Raw genomic sequence first — 16,128 nt, 5'->3', positions numbered from 1 at the left:
ATTTTTGGGGAAATCTCCGGGAGATGAAAAGCGACAAATTTGACTCACCCCTATGATGACATTGTGAAGATTTTCCTGCTCATCGGGTTGTGTTCTGCGCACACGTCATGCGTTTTCCATGTTCCATCCAGGCTGAGAGAAATCCTAATTATCCCGTGTCTCACATTTTCGGAACGCCTGTGGCTGCAAACCTATCATTTTCCTGTAAAGATGTGAGCAGCAGATTCTGCTTCTTCTCTTCCTCATCTGATAAGACATCACAATATTGTCACCTGTTTAATGATTTCATCCCCTTCAGAATATTTGATCAAGGACAAGAGAAGTGAAATAATTGCATGCCGGAAATGGAGCGCGGTGACAAACGATGTAATATTCCTTCTGAGACAATCCCATTGTTTTCCTGCAAAATGCAACAATACATATAGATATTAAAAATGGGAAAATGTGATGCATACTGTATGTGCGTAAAAAAAAATACCACGTACATATGAACCCAAAGGCTATATCAAAATGGCTCCAACCATTGCACTGCCTATATAACAAGGTGTTAACCCTTTTGCTGCCAGAGCTATCTTTGCATTTTGTTTAGGCCTGAAGATTACTTAAAACCCCCAAACAATATATATTTTCTGAAAGTAGACGTCCCGGAAATGTGTGCGCCTCTTAAACTGTAACAAATTTTGGAATCCTACATTTTTCTTAAGTGATGCTTTAACCACTTTATGACCATGCTATAGCAGAAAGACGGCTACAGCACGGCTCTCTCGTTCTGGGAGGGTGTCCATGGACATCCTCCCAAAGCCAACCCCCCCCCCCCCCTTGCGTGCCCCCTGGGGAGCAATCTGTGATCGATGTGTCCTTCAAACACAGCTGATCACAGATCGGGGTAAAGGGCCAATCATAGCGGCCCTTGACCATGTGATCAGCTGTGTCCAATCACAGCAGATCACATGTAAACAAACTTTATGGTTTTTGGCATTCCAGGAAGTGTTAAGGTTACATGAATAGTTAGTGCTAAGATTACAGAGAGGGTTAGTGTTAGTGCAATGCCCTGTACACCCGGTCGGACATTCCGACGCCAAAATCCATCCGATTTTTTCCAACGGATTTTGGCCCAAACTTGTCCTTCATACACACGGTCACACAAAGTTGTCGGAAAATCTGATCGTTCAGAACGCAGTGGTGTACAACACATATGACAGGACTATAAAGAGGCCAGTAGCCAATAGTTTTCGTCTTGTCATTTATTCTGAGCATGCGTGACACTTTGTGCCTACACACGATCGGAATTTAAACAAATTGCATTTTGTTGTGGGAAAATTTTAGATCCAGATCTCAAACTTTGTGTGTCGGAAATTCCAATGGAAAAATTTCGATGGAGCCCACACACTATCGGAATTTCCGACAACACAGTCCGAGCGCACATTTTCCATCAGAAAGTCCGACCATGTGTACAGGGCATTAGTGTTACAGGAGGTTACTGATTATCGGGAGGGTTACAGGTAGGGTTAGTGTAGGGGTTACAAATTATTGATAGAAACAAAGGGAAGGTGGGTGTTAGGAATACAGAGAGGGTTGGTGTTAGGGTCACAGGGTGGGTTAGTGTTGGTGCTACAATGAGGATTAGTGTTTGGAATTAAGAGACAGTTGATGTTAGGGTTACAGTGAAGGTTTATGTAGGGGTTAGAGTTAGGGTTAGAGCTAGGGTCACAGGGGGTTAGTGTGAGGGTTACAAGTAGGGTTATTGATAGGGATAAAAGTGTAGCACCCTCCTGGTTTGGAGTAGGCTGCTAGGCCAAATTTAGTTTATATCCACTGTATTCATTGGAACAGGGGTTGATTGCTTAGGGTTGCTCAGTGTGCTGTTCTGTTACGTGCCCATTTTCTAGAGATTTCTGGAACATAGTAGGAGGAAGGTCAGACCCTGCAGCCTGAATATTTATGGAACTCCAGCCAATCCCTGAGTAGGTGTACCCCAGAAGGTGTGGGGGGAGCCCATAAATAGTCTAAGGTCTAAACAGCAGGAGAATAGTTCCTAGATCCATATCTGCAGGAGGAGACCCCTGTTGGGGGGCTCTGCCCCCTTAGGGTAGAAGCCTGGGGGGAAGCCAGCCTGAAGACACCAAGGTCCCAGCTAGGCTTAGATGTGGGGGCGGGGGTTGGGGGGCTATTTCCAAGTCCTGCTCAAGGATCCAACTGGGTCAGGAGAGAGATCATGGGATAGAGCTGGGAGGAAGCTGTAGGAGAGAGCCCAAGTTGTCCATAGGTGGGGTGGGTCTATGTACATCTCCATCACTAGGTAGAGCCTGGTGGATATCGGCAGGAGGCAACTGATGGTCCTGTGGCTAAGTGAGTACAAGACCCCAATGCTGCAAGCGTGGCCATATGGTACATTGAGACTCTTGGAGGAGTACAGGTCATAGACAGCTTTGTGATCCTTTGGGACATTACTTTGTGAAAGTGCAGCCAGAAGTTGTGTAGTTCAGCCAGCATTTGTGCAAAACCCCCAGGAGTTGTGCATAGCACCTAGAACTTAAGCAGTCCTCAAGTTGTTCCATTTTTACAATTCTGGGCTATCCCATGCACCCCATCCCTATCCAAGTTCTAATAAAAAACATCAAAGAAACCCCTTAGACTGATCTTTGTGCCAGAGGAAGAATACCAATATGCTGTGTCCTTGGCTGTGAGAGCACTGAGGAAGGAAATAGGACCAAACTACCAGTAACTCCTGCGGGGGGTAGTGCTAAAAGGGAAGGTGAGTGTTAGGCATACAAAGAGGGTTAATGATATGGTTAGAGGGAGGGTTAGTGTTGGAGTTACAGAGAAGGTTAGTGTCAGGGTTACAGTAGGATAGTGTTAGGGTTACAGGGAGGGTTATTGTTAGGAATTACCCCTTGGTGCCGGCCGCATGCAAATATGTGGCCTCTCAGGCGGCTGGGCCTTGGTGCCGAGCAGCCACATATTTGCCTGAATTGATGTAGATACAGCTGCGCCTAGAGCACACGTCCTGTGCGCTCCCGCCACGGTTACCAGCCGCTAACGGAAATCAGTGACCGGGAGCTTTCCAATCATGTGAACGCAATGACAGCCAATCAGGGTGGCCACATGATAAAAAGCCTCGCCCCGCCTCCCGTCATCCTAAACCTCTTAAATGGCCAGGAGGCTCCAAGAGATTAAGGGACAGTTGATGTTAGGGTTACAGTGAAGGTTTCGATTCAGGTTACAGAGGGGTTAGTGTTACAAGGTGAGTTAGGGTTACAGGGTTACAGGGAGTTAGTGTGAGGGTTATTGTTAGAGTTACAATGAAGGTTAGTGTTAGGAATTAAAGGACAGTTTATGATAGGTTTAGAGTGAAGGTTTGTGTTAGGGTTACAGAGGGATTAGTGTTAGGGTTACAGGGAAGGTTAGAGGTAAAGATACAATAAAGGTTAGTGTTAAGAATTAGAGGCAAATAATGATAGGGTTAGAGTGAAGTTATATGTTCAGGTTACAGAGAGGTTAGTGTTAGGGTTACAGAGGGGTTAGTGTTAGGGTTACAGGGAGTTAGTTTGAGAGTTACAATGAGGGTTAGTGCTAGGAATTAAGGGACAGTTGATGTTAGTGTTAGAGTGAAGCTTTATGATCAGGTTACAGGAAGGGTTAGTGTTAGGGTTACAGGGAGAGTTAGAGGTAGAGTTACAAGGAGTTAGTGTGAGGGTTACAGAGGGAATTATTGATAGGGAGTTAGTGTGAGGAAAGTGAGGGTTATTGTTAGAGTTAGAAAAAATTATATATAAAGTTGCGCTGAATATACGTGAAATCTATAGTATAAAGAGTAATGAAATCAAATATAGATTATATATAAAACATGAATCAAAGAATACACCATGTGAGAAATTCAATCAAAAAAGTCCTTATACGAAAAAAAGTCCTGGGTATAACTAAAGTCCCCAAGTAATAGAGAACATGGAAATCAGTCCTTCTCAAAGGTTTGATGAAACCTTCCTGGTTTTGCCAGTATCACTTTCAGACAGGAGAAAAGTTGGACTCTTGTCTGTAGCCAAGTTTGGACGGACAAAATTACGGAAATTCCGAAAGACTTAGTCCGTCAGACTGTCCGCTGAAAAAGTCCGCTGAAGCCCACACACGAGCGGATTGTCCGCTGAAACACGGTTCAGCGGACTAAGTTGGGCAGACAATCCGCTCGTGTGTGGGCTTCAGCTGACTTTTTCAGCGGACAGTCTGACGGACTAAGTCTTTCGGAATTTCCGTAATTTTGTCCGTCCAAACTTGGTTTTGTCCGTCCAAACTTGGTTTCAGCGGACAGTCCGCTCGTGTGTAGGCAAGTTGGACGGACTAAGTATGGCGCATGCTCAGAAAGGATTTACACGGCCGAAGGTTGCATTGCAGTGTATTGGACGTCGTATTTCTAGTCCCGTCGTACGTGCTGTATACGTCATCGCGCAAGCTTTCAGCGGACTGTCTGTTCATCGTGTGTGGTCAAGTCCGTTCATTCAAAAGTTGAACGGACTGTCTGTCAGATTGTCTGACGAACTTAGTTGGGCAGACAATCCGCCCGTGTGTACGCAGCCTTACCGCAATGGGTGGACTCCGGACCAGCGGAGTCGTTAGCGCTGGCAGACAAACCCTCTGCAGGGATCACAGATGCGTACTCCGTTCTCACACGTCGCTGAGGGCATGAGTACTAGGGATGAGCCGAACACCCCCCAGTTCGGTTCGCACCAGAACTTTCGAACGGACCCCAAATTCGTACGAACTTTAGAACCCCATTGAAGTCTATGGGACTCGAACGTTCGAAATTAAAAGTGCTAATTTTAATGGCTAATACGCAAGATACTGTCCTAAAAAGGGTTTGGGGACCTGGCTCCTGCCCCAGGGGACATGGGTCAATGCCTAAAATGTTTTTAAAAATGGCCGTTTTGGCGGGAGCATTGATTTTAATGACGATTAAAGTGAAAAAAAAAGTGAAATATTCCTTTAACCACTTGCTTGCTGGGCACTTAAACCCCCCTCAGTCCCAGACCAATTTTCAGCTTTCAGCGCCGATGCACTTTGAATGACAATTGCGCGGGCATACAACACTGTACCCAAATGAAATTTTTATTATTTTTTTCCCGCAAATAGAGCTTTCTTTTGGTGGTATTTAATTACAGCTGGGAGTTTTATTTTTTGCTAAACAAACCAAAAAAGATGCAAAAAAAATCATGTTTTAATAGTTTGTTATAAAATTTTGCAAACGGGTCATTTTTCTCCTTCATTGAAGTGCGCTGATTAGGCGGCACTGATAGGCTGCACTGGTGGGCACTGATGGGCTGCATTGGTGGGCACTGATGGGCTGCACTGGTGGGCACTGATGGGCTGCACTGGTGGGCACTGATAGGCATAGTTAAGGCGGCATTAATAGGCACAGATAAGGCGGCACCGATGGGCACAGATAAGGCGGCACTGATGGGCAAAGATGGGCACAGATAAGATGGCACGGATGGGTGGCACGGATGGGTGGCACGGATGGGCACTGATAGGTACCACTGATAGATGGGACTGATGGGCACTGATAGGTGGCACTGATAGGTGGCTCTGAAAGGTGGCACTGCTGGGCACTGATGGGCGGCACTGCTGGGCACTGATGGGCGGCACTGCTGGGCACTGATGGGCGGCACTGGGGTGCAGCACCTTTGAGGCAGATTGTGGGCACTGCTGGGTGGCACTGTGGGTGGCACTGCTGGGTGGCACTGTGGGCACTGCTGGGTGGCACTATGGGCACTGCTGGGTGGCACTGACGGGGGGCACTTACTTTTAATAAGTGGGGCACTGCAGGGGGCAGGTGGGCACTGGCAGGGGGCAGGTGGTCGCTAGCAGGGCTGGCCGTGATCGGGACTGATCGGCTTTTTTTTTTTCTCCTCGCGCTGTCAGCGCGAGGATGAATATTAGCCGATTACCGGCTCCGTTATATCACATGATCAGCTGTCATTGGCTGACAGCTGATCACGTGATAAGAGGTCGGGATCGACCCCTTGCACCGATCGGTGATCAGGCGAGTCTCATGGACTCGCCGATCACAGAGCGCGCCGCGCGCCCCTCAGGGGGCGCGCAGGCCGCTCGTACACGGGACTACGTCAATAGACGTAGTCCTGGAAAAGGAGATCCGCGCTGTAGCCGTCAATTGACTATAGCGCGGATCTCAAGTGGTTAAATATGGTGCCTGGGGGGTGTCTGTAGTATGCCTGTGAAGTGCCACATGTTTCCCATGTTTAGAACAGTCCCTGCACAAAATGACATTAAACGGAAATAACATCATTTAAAACTGCTTGCTGTTTTAATGTTATATCTGGTTCCTGCAATATGGTTGAAAATCATTGAGAAAAATGGCATGGGTAGCCCTCCCTGCCCATTACCAGCCCCTTTGGGTCTTGTACGCATATTAAGAGGAACCCCATACCCATATTAAAAAAAGGAAATGCGTGTGGCCCCCAAGCCCTATATACTCAGGACTGCAGTATACAGGCGGTGCAAACAAGACAGGAACTGATTAGGTTTGTTGTGTTAAGTTGAATCTGTTTGTAATTTTCAACTGGTACATTTTTAAAGTGTAGCTCCAGTCAAAAAAACTATTTTTAAGCTTTTTGGAAAACATAGGGAAGGGTTATCACCCCTGTATAATTTGTTTTGTCGTCCATCTTTTTTCATCTCACTTGCTGTTGTCTCCTTCCATTTGCAAGTAGGAGATGTTTGTAAGTTGGATGTTTGAAAGTAGGGGCCTGGCCTATATGCTCTGCAGAAATGGCGGAACAAGGTGTTGGTTTTGCCACAACATTGTAAGCCCTGAAAGTGACTCTTGGTGGGCACTGGAGCGCCCTGCTGTGAACGATTATATCAAGAATTGTAATTACATGCCATTGTTGAACAGTGGTAGAAAAATTGACCTTTGGTGGTTGTGGTGCTGGTGCCACAACACTATAAGTCCTCACAGTTACTCTGGGTTGGCACAGGAACGGGCCCTCCTGTGAAATATTATATCAAGAATTGTAATTACATGTCCCTGTTAAACAGGGGCAGAAAAATTGGGCCTTAGGCACTGGTGCTGGTGCCACGACACTGCAACCTCTCCCATATACTCTTGTTTTATTGCAGGAATTAGCCCTGCTGCAAAGCATTGCATCAAAAATTGTAATTAAATGCCCCTGTTAAACAGGGGCAGAAAAATTGGGCCTTAGGCACTGGTGCTGGTGCCACCACACTGCAACCTCTCCCATATACTCTAGTTTTATTGCAGGAATTAGCCCTGCTGCAAAGCATTGCATGAAAAATTTTACTTAAACGCCCCTGTTAACCAGGGGCAGAAAAATTGGGCCTTAGGCACTGGTGCTGGTGCCACCACACTGCAACCTCTCCCATATACTCTAGTTTTATTGCAGGAATTAGCCCTGCTGCAAAGCATTGCATCAAAAATTGTAATTAAACGCCCCTGTTAAACAGGGGCAGAAAAATTGGGCTGATGGCATCACCCAGAACCAGAAATGTTCTTCCAACATATCAGCGGAGGAGGAAGAGGATAGACAATCAACATAACAGGACAGTCACTCAGCATCAGCATAGGCAGTCTTGAAGGGATGTGATATTTCAAAAAAATTATTCGGTTACATCAGCTTCAGGTGCTTGGTAGCTGTGGGTGATCCAGGACTGATTCATCTTGATGAAGGTCAGTCGATCAACTGATTCGGTGGACAGGCGCACCCTGTGATCGGTAACAAAGCCACCAGCAGCACTGAAGGTGCGTTCCGAAAGAACGCTGGATGCAGGACAGGCCAGTAGCTCAATTGCATACTGTGCAAGCTCTGGCCAGTGATCCATCCTCAAGACCCAGTAAGCCAGAGGATTTTCGGTGGGAAAGGTGTCCAAGTCTGACCTTGCCCCTAGGTATTCCTGCACCATGTAAATCAGACGCTGGCGATGGTTGCTGGAACTGATCATACCTTGGGGCTGCGGACTAAAAAATTGTCTGAAAGCATCAGTCAGACGGCCACCTTCTTCACCGCTCCTTCTGACCGATGCCTCAGCAACACGTTGTCCAGGACCAGGAGTTTGTAACCTCCCAGTCTCTGGGAACGCGTTGCACAGACCTTTCTGCAAGGGCTCCCGGAGATGTCTCATCCTCTGCTCCCTCTGCGATGGCAAGATAAGGTCGGCAACCTTACCCTTGTACCGTGGATCAAAGAGAGTGGCCAGCCAGTAATGGTCCCTCTCCTTGATCCGAAGAATACGAGGATCCTTCCGCAGGCTTTGCAGGATCAGGGAGGCCATGCAGTGTAGGTTAGCTGAGGCATTCGGTCCGGAGTCCTCTAGGTCACTAAGGGCAACATGATCCGCAGCTACCTCCTCCCAGCCACGTACAAGTCCACCTGTTTCTTGGGACTGTAAATCATTCCTACAAGACTGCTGCTGCTGATGCTGAGTGCCAGCCTCCACCTCCATGCTGACACAATCATCCTCCTCCTCCTCTTCCTCCTCCTCATCCTCTTCCTGTGTGATGGGTGGCACAGCAGGAACACTGTCTGGATAAAGGGGGCCTTGAGAGGCAAGGAAGTCCTCCTCTTCCTGCCTCTGTTCTGCCTCAAGTGCCCTGTCCATTATTCCACGCAGCGTATGCTCCAAGAGGTGGACAAGAGGTACAGTGTCACTGATGCATGCACTGTCACTGCTCACCATCCTTGTGGCCTCCTCAAACGGTGACAAGACAGTGCATGCATCCCTGATCATGCCCCACTGGCGTGGTGAGAAAAAACCGAGCTCCCCTGACCCTGTCCTGGTGCCGTAGTCGCACAGGTACTCATTGATGGCCCTCTGCCGCGTGTGCAGCCGCTGCAGCATGGCCAACGTTGAGTTCCACCTGGTGGGCATGTCACATATAAGGCGGTTCTTGGGCAGGTTAAACTCCTTTTGGAGCTCAGCCAGCCGAGCACAGGCATTAAATGATCGGCAGAAATGCACACAGACTTTCCTGGCCTGCTTCAGGACATCCTGTAAGCCGGGGTACCTGCCCAAGAACCGCTGCACCACCAGGTTAAGGACGTGAGCTACACAGGGCACATGGGTCAGTTGTCCCTGTCGGAGGGCGGAGAGGAGGTTGGTGCCATTGTCACAAACCACCATTCCTGGCTTAAGCTGGCGTGGCGTCAACCACCTCTCGGCCTGCCCCTGCAGAGCTGACAAAACATCCGCCCCAGTGTGGCTCCTGTCCCCCAAACAAACCAGCGCAAGCACGGCATGGCATCATTTTGCCTGCGTACTTGCGTAGCCCCTGGAACGCCTACGGAGCACCGCTGGTTCTGAGGACAGAGCACTGGAAGAGGCCATGGAGGAAGAAGAAGAGGAGGGGGTGGAGGAGAGAGGTGTGTCACAACCAATAGTAGCATTTTGGAGGCGTGGTGGCGGAACAACCTCCAACACTACTGCACCTTGTCCTGCATCCTTCCCAGCTGCCAGAAGAGTGACCCAATGGGCCGTGAAAGACAGGAAACGTCCCTGTCCATGCCTGCTGGACCATGAGTCAGCGGTAATATGCACCTTACCGCTGACCGCCCTGTCCAGCGAGGCAAGGACATTGCCTTCCACATGCCGGTAGAGAGCCGGAATCGCCTTCCGTGAGAAAAAGTGGCGTTTGGGGACCTGCCACTGAGGAACCGCACATTGTACAAACTCACGGAAGGGGGCCGAGTCTACCAACTGAAAAGGCAGCAGTTGAAGTGCTAGCAATTTAGCCAAGCTAGCATTCAACCGCTGGGCATGTGGATGGCTGGGAGTGAACTTCTTTCGCCGGTCCAGCAGCTGGGGCAGGGACATTTGCCTGCTATAATCGGACATGGGTGTACTGCTAGCAGAGTGCCCGGAAGCACTTGGCTGTGACACACCTAATTATACACCTTCATTCCTCTCAGAGCAGGTTTCAGAGAGGACTGAAGGTCTAGTGGGGTTGGGGATGCCAGCTGATGAGGAGCAAGGAGAGGTCCGCTTTGTTCTTTGGTGTGGGCCTTTGAGGTACGCTTGCCAACGAGCTGCATGGCAGGTCAAAATATGTCTGGTCAAGCATGTGGTGCCCAAGCGGCTGATGTTTTGGCCACGCGAGATACGCTTGAGACATATGTTGCAAATAGCAGCGGTGCGATCTGATGCACTCGTCTCAAAAAAGGCCCACACCAAAGAACTTTTAGAATAACGCGCAGAGGCAGCGCCCTGCACAGACAGAGCTCTGCGGTGTGATTCAGTCGGTGTGCTGCCCCTAAGCTGGCCCCCGGAGGGCATCCTGCCTCGTTGGACATGTGCCTCCTCCTCCTCCTCCTCTCTCCTACCAGGCACCCACGTGGAGTCAGTGCCCTCATCATCCCCTCCCTCTTCATCGCTGTAGCAAACCTGGCAATATGCTGCAGCTTGTGGAACATGACTGCCAGATTGCTGTCCTTCTTGAGCATCCCCTCTCTCTGCATTCACGCTACTGCCTTCCTCTAGCTGAGTGTCAACATCAGAGCCTACAAAACACTGGGCATCCTCCTGGAGAATGTACCCAACACTGTGCTCAAAGAGTTCAGGAGACTCCTCAGGAGGACGTGGTGGGTCTAGGGAAGGAGTCACTGATGATGACATTGAGAGGAGGGAAGACGATGCGTTGGCAGCTGCTTTGCTAGTACAATGAGACTGGGTGAGAGAGGATGAGGAGGATGAAGAGGGCTTGGCCATCAACTCTACCAAGTGGTTGGCATGTTGCGGTTCAACATGTCCAGCTGCCGAAAAGAAGGACAAGCGTGTCCCATGGCCACATGCTGATGACAATGCACCGCATCCACGACCAGCACTGTTGTCTCTAAACACAGAGCCTGCTTGCCCTCTTTTATCGGCTCGCGCCTGTCTGCCTCTCCTTGCTGGCCTTCCAGACATGGTAATGGATTGAAAGGGAGTTGGGTAAAACAGCAGTTGGGTAGTGTAGATTCTGCTGGAGGCACACAACACCCACTAACTCCTGCAGATGCCTTTATTATAGAACACCAGAGATAAAGGGGTATACTGTAATGGAGTCACACAACACCCACTAAGCCCTGCAGATGGCTCTATTAGAGAAGAGCAATAAAGGGTAGATACAGGTGTATATTGTGCTGGAGGCACAAAACACCCACTAACTCCTGCAGATGCCTTTATTATAGAACACCAGAGATAAAGGGGTATATACAGATGTATACTGTGCTGTGCTGGAGGCACACACAAATTCCAATAACTCCTGCAGATGGCAAGTGGGCTCAAATAGAGAAGAGCTATGTAGGTGGATATAGCGGTGTGTACTGGGTACAGAGCACACAGACAGCATGCACAAGCTCCTAACACTACTTACTGCAAGCTCTATTATAAAAGATAGATCACTAGCTATATAGGTGAGGTGAATATAGCGGTGTATACTGCGGTCAGGGCACGCAGACAACAACCACTACAGAAGAGCAAGATCGAAAATCGGCCGATAACGATCGGTGTATACTGTGTTGAAGGTACACAGAACACCCACTAACTGCTTCAGACGCCAACACACTACACAAGGCCGCCACGCTGGCGGCCTTATATAGTGTGGGGCGTGTACTACACAGCCTGAGCTATGATTGGCCACAGGCATCCTGCCTGTGGCCAATCATGGCTCTCCTCGCTGCTGGCGCTGTGATTGGCCAAGCATGCGGGGTCACAGTGCATGCTTGGCCAATCATGAGCCAACAATGCACTGCGATGACGCAGTGCATTGTGGGCCGTGAGCGCCACACGAATTTGGCGCGAACGCCCCATAACGTTCGGAATTCGCCGAACGGGCGAACATCCGATGTTCGAGTCGAACGTATGTTCGACTCGAACACGAAGCTCATCCCTAGTGAGTACGTACGGATCTTCCGAAAGTTACCGACCCGGGCCGAAGGATTTCGGAACCAGCCGATCGTCCTGCTTTCCTCTCGGTCGACACGAAGCAGATAGGCAGGGTGGTCGTCCAATCACAGTCAATTTCCAGAGTTATGCAAAGCTCTCCAATAGGTTATCATATACGAAGGTTCTTCAGTAAGCAAACCTGAAGTAAAACATAAAGCGCTCGGGCCGCCCGGCCACGAGCGAAGGGAAGGGGAAACAAAAGTGGACTCCAATCATGAACGTACCATTAAACAATCGACAAATTTATTTAGATTAAAAGAATATATATATATATACAGCAGACCAGGGGTATGACCCCAAATGGCCAGATTGCAACAAATAAAAAAGAAATAAACATAAAAACCGGTAGCCCGACATGTTTCGTAATACCTTACGTCCTCCTGGGCCCCGGGAGGACGTAAGGTATTACGAAACATGTCGGGCTGTTTATGCTGATACCACTACGTTTAGAATATCCCCTAGCACGGTGTATATTTGTTCTTAATTTAACCGGTTTTTATGTTTATTTCTTTTTTATTCGTTGTAATCTGGCCATTTGGGGTCATACCTCTGGTCTGCTGTATATATATATTCTTTTAATCTAAATAAATTTGTCGATTATTTTACGGTACGTTCACGATTGGAGTCCACTTTTGTTTTCCCTTCCCTTAGCCCATGGCCGGGCGGCCCGAGCCCTTTATGTTTTACTACAGGTTTGCTTACTGAAAATCTTCGTATATGATAACCTATCCGTTCAGTCGAAAGTATGACGGACTGTCCGTCGGATTGTATGACGGACTAAGTACGCCATACAGTCCGCTCGTGTGTACGCGGCATTAGTGTTAGGAATTAAAGGACAGTTGATGTTAGGGTTAGAGTGAAGGTTTATGTTAGGGTTACAGAGGGGTTAGTGTTAAGGTTACAGAGAGGGTTATTGTTAGGGAGCTAGTGTGAGGGTTACAGGGAGGGTTATTGTTAAGCCTCATACACACGATCGGACTTTGTACAAACTTTCCAGTGGATTTTTGTACAAAGGGCGTCGGCCTTGAACTTGTATTGGATACACACGACAGGCCTTTTTCAGCCAACTTTCACCAAATCACGTGTTTTTCTGCTCTTTACCGCCACCTTTGGTCAACTTCTGTATTGTTGCCTCGTCTTATGCATTGGTTCTGAGCATGCGTGTTTGTACTTTGTACAAAAGTCCTATGGTTTTCTGTACACACGATCAGACTTTGCTCCATCGGACTTTTGTTGCCAGAAAGTTTGTCCGTTCGCACAGCCAACAAAAGTCAGATGAAAACCGAAAAAGTTTGTCCGATGGAGCGTGCACATGGTCAGATGGTGCCTTAAAACATCTAATTTGCCCGTTTGTTGTCAAAAAGTCAGATTATGTGTATGTTAAGAGTTACAATGAAGGTTAGTGTTAGGACAGTTGATGTTAGGGTTAGAGAGAAGGTTTATGTTAGGGTTACAGAGGGTTTAGTGTTAGGGTTACAGGGAGGATACCCTGGGAGAATTATAGGGAGGATTAGTGCGATGGAGTCCCCAAGGGAAGGAGGTCTTTGCCTCCCGCACTGATCACTGGCACTACCGGCTTATCAGTAAAATAATTATCTCCTTGTTTCTATTATAAAAAAAAAGGAAAGACAGACAATGATGTTTTGTTTTTCCTTTTTGAAATTAATGTGTTACATTTGACTTAATAATTCAAAAACACTTTATTTTTGCTTTAAATCTAACTTTAACTGCATTTTTTTTTAATTTTGGGCACATTATCCCTAAAACTTGCATTAATTAATATTCCACCTAGACCCAGAAAAATCACCTAATAGGGAATAAAGTCAGGACTAATTCAGAGCCAAGATAGATGCCTCCCATAAATTACAAGGGTCATAGATTTGTCTGTCAGGCCGGTATCGGTCGTGGCTGAACACAATATAGCGCGGAATTGAGTTGTGACAAGTGGGCTTGATTGATTTGTAGAGCCGCGGTTTTCATTTTAGCAAAGGAAGCATATTTATTGTTAAAGGCGTCCGTGAAAATGCTGATATGACCTTTTTAGAAAGTTAGCATGAAAGGAAAAAAAAAAAAAACTTCAATGTGAACCATTTCTTTTACAAAATATAGATATATCCCGCCAGTAAATATTACTAGACCTTCCAATGGTCTTCTCGGAAAAAACGCGGTGTGGGTGGGCGGACCCCCGTGACATCAGACGCCGCCGTTTAGCGGCGTACGCTGATGCCGGAAGGGTTGGGGGCTTAAATAGTGGTCTGTGTTAGACCACTGTTGAGCAGTTTTCAGGACTCCACATGCCGGGTTGCGCTGTTGGACATGTTTATACAGGTTAGAGTATTGCTGTTTTTGTACCCAATGACTAGGACCTCTAGTACCCTAGGTCTCCTGGTCTTATCTTACTTTATGCCTTTTTTCATATGTGCTTAGGGTGATTGCTCTGTGTGTACCCCCACAGATGGCGATCAATACCCAGGTTCATGTTTGTTTCCTGGCTAATGAATTACCATATTAATTATCATGATTACCTGGTGTGCTAACCTGCAATACACCTGTGGTGTCCATCTACAACAGCAACCTGTGCATACATGCTTACCAGTTCCTCCCTTTGGGGAGTGTATTATATATATAGTAGGTGATACCTGCCCTGCACACTATACATTTGTATTCCTTGGCTACTATGGTGTTGCCCTGTTCGATCTCTCTCTATGAACATGGGTGGTGTGCACTGGATAATATAGCACAAACGGTATGTTTGGCTTTTACTTTCACACTTGTTTCACTTATATCCTTTTTACCCTATTTTTTGTGGTGGTTTGCCCTTTTCCACATTTCTTTTTCCTTTTCTTCCCAATTTGGTCACATTTCTTTGGTAATTTTTTCTTGCGTAGGACACCTTTGGATGCACAATTAAACACTTCCTTTTTATAGGCTCTTTTTACAGCCCCTATACACAGTCTATTTTCCATCCCTTTTCACCTATATATCGCTCTTTAGGTGTGTATAGGTTAATGTCTCATCTCACTTTAACTCTCATATCATATATATCTGTTTAAATTTGAAGAGTCCTTTACAACCCCCCGCATCTGCCGTGGGAGGAAACCGATGGGTCCTGTGATCTACTGCTTCCTCCTTTATGGGTGAGCTGATCCCCTCGCTATTTAAATTACTGTAACTCTTCTGTTATGTCATTATATGATTCGCTGCTATTTGATTATTTGCAAATATTTTTATTTACTCTGTAGACTATCCTCCTGAAGAAGCGGTTCGCCGCGAAACCGGTAGAGGAAACGTTTCTGTACCCCTCTTCAATAGAAACCTTACGGGCTTACCCGTCGGTAGTTTATTAAATTGTGGTGTATATGATTTTAGCAATATGAAAGTTTTGATGGATTTCATTTTTTTGTCCTTATTAAATTACTTGTAATTTTTTTATAACAAAGTCTTTTATGATTTATTTAGTACCGCAATAGTCCCCTCAACAAACATTTTTGGGTGTGGATATCAAGGGAGCAGCCTCAGCAACTGCCCCAATATCCTTAGAATTCCCAATTCTTGACAAATATCCCGCCAGTAAATATTACTAGACCTTCCAATGGTCTTCTCGGAAAAAACGCTGACTTTGCATTTTGCTTTTACTTATATTTTCATTAAGATCTATGGCCTGTTAACTTTTGCAGCCAACAATAAATTTGCCTCCTAGGAAGAATAGCATGCTCTTCATAAACAATTTTAAATAGCACATAAAAGGGTATAAAATTCGTACCGTCAGCTACATCCTATTTGGCGATCGTCTCTTGTTCAGATCTTTATTAATCATGGCTTAGGTTTTGCTGTTGTTAAAAGTTTTGAAAAGTTTTGGCTACAAAATAACTCTCATCAGAGATAGCTCTGAAGGCATATGATCCCTACAATTCCCTTTCATTTGAAGCTTGCAAAAAGTTTATGTTTTATTTACAATTATAATAGTAATGTGATGCCAAAATGGAGAATGAAGTCTAGTTTATGTAGTTTTAAGGATAAGTAGTCTTCTAGCTGTCCTTATGTGTGAAGGCTGCAAAAAAATGTAATCATACCTTTAGGCAAGAGATACTGTAAGTGTTTTGCCATTCGACTATGGTCTGCAACCACCCACCTTCAGTCACCTTCTGCTGTACTGCTAAAAAAGATACTCTGAGCTAC

At 46.7% G+C, this 16,128-nt stretch overlaps 1 long non-coding RNA gene across 1 annotated transcript; it reads left to right on the top strand.

Moving 5' to 3' along the window:
- The first annotated feature begins 14,506 nt into the window (after positions 1 to 14,506).
- LOC143940034 (uncharacterized) lies at positions 14,507 to 15,460 on the top strand. Its single transcript, XR_013263816.1, has 3 exons — positions 14,507 to 14,695; positions 15,011 to 15,086; positions 15,192 to 15,460. It is a non-coding gene; the product is annotated as an uncharacterized LOC143940034 (long non-coding RNA).
- Positions 15,461 to 16,128: the final 668 nt, after the last annotated feature.

The sequence above is a fragment of the Lithobates pipiens genome, unplaced genomic scaffold, assembly GCF_037356315.1.
Source record: "Lithobates pipiens isolate NorthernLeopardFrog02 unplaced genomic scaffold, aLitPip1_a1.2 Scaffold_3, whole genome shotgun sequence".
Classification (NCBI taxonomy): Eukaryota; Metazoa; Chordata; class Amphibia; order Anura; family Ranidae; genus Lithobates; species Lithobates pipiens.
This window is presented reverse-complemented; position numbering and strand designations above follow the sequence as displayed.